The following is a 3,217-nucleotide window of genomic DNA, read 5'->3' as shown; positions in this document are numbered from 1 at the left end:
CCCCCTTCTCCTGGGAACAGCTGTGAACCACTCTGCCCTCCTGTGTCTGAAGCAAGGCCAGAACAGGGCGGGCAGGGGTTTTGACAACTTGGGGTGGTGGTTAAATTGAAAAATGCCTTAATTTCTTATTTACACAACTAATAAAAATTCTCTTGCCAAGTTATTAAAATGAAAACCTCAGAATAGCCCATGGAATCAATTATTAATGCTTCCACACGTCCCAGCTGATGTCGCCTGTTGGGTTTAAGCTCTGTGATCACTCCACTTGTCAGGTGCACATTTGGTTTCTTGTCTACCTAGACAGGCAGCATTTGGGTTTTCCTGATGGTCTCGTTATCGGTGCCCGTTAATGAGTTCCAGAGCTCCCCACATCTTGGCCCGAGTGTAGGTCAGCCGCACCCAAAGCCAGAGCACAGAACGGGGAGTGGGGAGAAGCGGCTCCCTTCCACGGGATTTGCCACGTGGTGGAGGGTCGTTGCATCCCGCGAGTTGCCAGGAGAACTGGGCTCTCGGAGCTTTGATGTTTCATTCATTGGAGCACTAGCTGCTTTGAAGGAGCTACCAGGCACCAGTGAAATTAGCACTTGGTGCAGCTGAGAGGGACGGAGACCTGAGATGCCCCGTGGTGGGGCTCAGAAGCCCAAATGCTAAGTAGTTTAAGAAACCCGTAAGAGAGAGGAGACCCCAAGCCTGCAGGGGAGCCGGGTGCACGTGTCCTTTTGCATGAACTCTGCCTGCAGGTCCCCAGGCAGCGTCAGGCTTGGTGCCAAGCGTGGAGGCTGTTTCACAGACCTATGCGAGGTAGTCCAAAGAGAGCCCCAACGGCGCCTCTTTCTGAGCCTCTACTTGGCCAGAATTGAGAATGGACATTGATTGTGAGCCCGTAAGCCCCAGGTGGGCATAGAGCCATGACCCCAGGGGCCCCAGGAGGACACCTTCTTAAGCGGTCACCCTGCCTTCCTGCCATCCTGCTGTAATTCGCTTTGCCCCACGAAGGCCCTTTTAGGAGGCCTCCGGTCTCTGGTTTGCACGGGTGGGAGGGTCTCCTGTTCTGTAGGGTGGGTGTTAAGCCACCTTCCTTCCTGGCGGGCCTGCTGCACATGGCACTGCTCCCCCTCCACCTCCCACCAGCCTCCCACACCCCCCGCCCTGGAGCTCTGCTGTTTGAGGGCTGCCGGGAGCATTTCCACCCATGTTCAACTTGTGAACATATAAAGAAAAGGTGAGACAGCACTGCTCTCTTGGCCTCGGTTTCCTCATTTGTAAAATGGGCATGTTTGGTTACCAGACAGACAGAGATGGAGGCGGCGAAGCTCTGGCATGGTCCCTGGGCACTGGTCGGTGATAGCCACAGGAAGGACGCCTCAGACACGGGTGGGCTGCGGGAACTGCAGGGCCCTGACACTCACTCAGAGCTTCAGGTGGGCGGCGTCAGGGCTTCCACTTGTGAAAAGCTTAATAAGATTTTTTTCTAAATTAAAATTGCATGTGACAAAAATATACCTTTGAACCCTAAGTAGGGTTGTGATGGCACCTCATACTGCTGGTTTGAAACATCCTGTTTAGGGGTGTGTGTGCGCCATGCTGTGTGTTCTCCACCTCGAACCTCAGAGTGTAGCCAGTCTCCCCAGCTGGAAACTCAGGAGCCTGGAATTTGAGGCCGATTCCATCTTTATGTTTTGATCTTGCTCCCCTGTGTGCAGATATCATTTTCAGTGTCAAGCGATCCACTTTGCCAGAGTCTTTCAGTTCAAACCTCATCGCTCTGCTTTGGATGCAGTGTGGCCGCCTCCACGCGTCCTTCACCATTTCTCGCCACCTTCCTCAGCACCCCGTTCATTCACGGGGCTCGTGGCTTTCCAAGGCCGCCTCCACGGGGCCTTGACCCCTTCTCCACGTTACCCCTGCTCTGCTGCTCTCAGGCCGGCTGACGCCTCCGGACCTGCTTGGGTGGTGGAGGCGGGGTTTGGGCCAGATGCTCTGTCAGGTAGGAGAGTCGTCGGGGTGCTGATCTGCACCCCACACTCTCAGGCCTTGGGCTGACAGCTTTTATGGACGATGCAGCATCTTGACCCTTTGGCTCAAGTTTCAGCTGCTTAAATGAAAAGAACAGAGGGACATCTGTGGGGTTTCCTCCCCGTGCCCAGGCCTCCACCTACAAAATGAAGCAAAAACATGGAGGTGGAGGACCAGGCAGTGGAGAGGACCACGCTTTTGAGTTTTTTCTAGGAGAGGCGGAAGCTGGAAACAGTTTAGCCCAACCCCTGCTGTCCTGTGTTCTAGAAGCCGGACAGCAGGCACGGAGAGGTCCCCTGACACCCAGCGAGCGTTTCCCCTGCCCGGGTCAGATTGTCACGCCTCCATCTGGTCACGCAGTGGCCTTTGTTACCTGGAAGTCAGCTCTCGGCCCTCTGCTTCCGGGGCGTGGGTGTTGGGTGGGCAGGGGGTCACTGCGACACAGCCAGTGGCTGGTGCAGAGGGGGAGAGGGCTCCAGGCTCATCCGGTGAGCAAGCGAGCGCACCAGGGAGCGAGGGGCGCCACCCGCACTTGGGCTGGCAGCCCCTTCACTGCGAGCAAAGCAGATTTAGTACAAAATGAGCATTTACAGTAGCCCTGGGCAATATTAGAGCAGGTGCTGGTGTGTATAATGGCATGTTTCGTTTCTTATCAAACGTTTGTCCAAGAAAGCTGTGTTTTAGAACTCCAATACCTAAGGGTTTTCTTGTGAATTTTAAATCGTGCTCCTAGTTAAACCTCAAAAGGATCTGTGGATGGAAAGGTTTTTTGATTTCCTTTGAAGTGGTTTGAAGAAGCTGATTACTCTTGGCAGTCAAGCAGCCTTTATGACACTGTTTATAAATAATTACTCATGAGCAGGGCTGCAGTTTCAAGGTGGTAGATTTTAAGAAACTGAAATTAATCACATAAATGTGTGCGAGAAATTGTGGTTGGGGGAGGCCATGGACGTTCCCCTGTTAAAGCATTTCCACAGCTGTGTACAATTTGGGTTCCACTTACAGGAGCCTGCAAGGGGGAGCGTTTCCCGGTAGCCTTTGAACCCTGTCACTTTGTCAAGACGAATGTGCGACTTGGGCGTCGTTCCCCAACGGCTCTCGCCGAGGTGCACCCCCTTCTCCTGGGTCCTGCAGGCCCTGAGCCCTGTGGGGTCTGGCCCAGGTTCTGAGGCCCTTCAGTGGAGGCCTGTGGTTAGAGAGA

The 3,217-nt window shown here is 54.1% G+C and overlaps 1 protein-coding gene across 4 annotated transcripts in view; it reads left to right on the top strand.

Moving 5' to 3' along the window:
• Nucleotides 1-3,217, top strand: part of AK8 (adenylate kinase 8) — a 112,395-nt gene that overhangs the window by 3,181 nt on the left and 105,997 nt on the right. The gene's annotated exons all lie outside the window — the stretch shown is intronic.

This window comes from Hipposideros armiger, unplaced genomic scaffold (genome assembly GCF_001890085.2).
Source record: "Hipposideros armiger isolate ML-2016 unplaced genomic scaffold, ASM189008v1 scaffold_3, whole genome shotgun sequence".
Lineage (NCBI taxonomy): Eukaryota > Metazoa > Chordata > Mammalia > Chiroptera > Hipposideridae > Hipposideros > Hipposideros armiger.
This window is presented reverse-complemented; position numbering and strand designations above follow the sequence as displayed.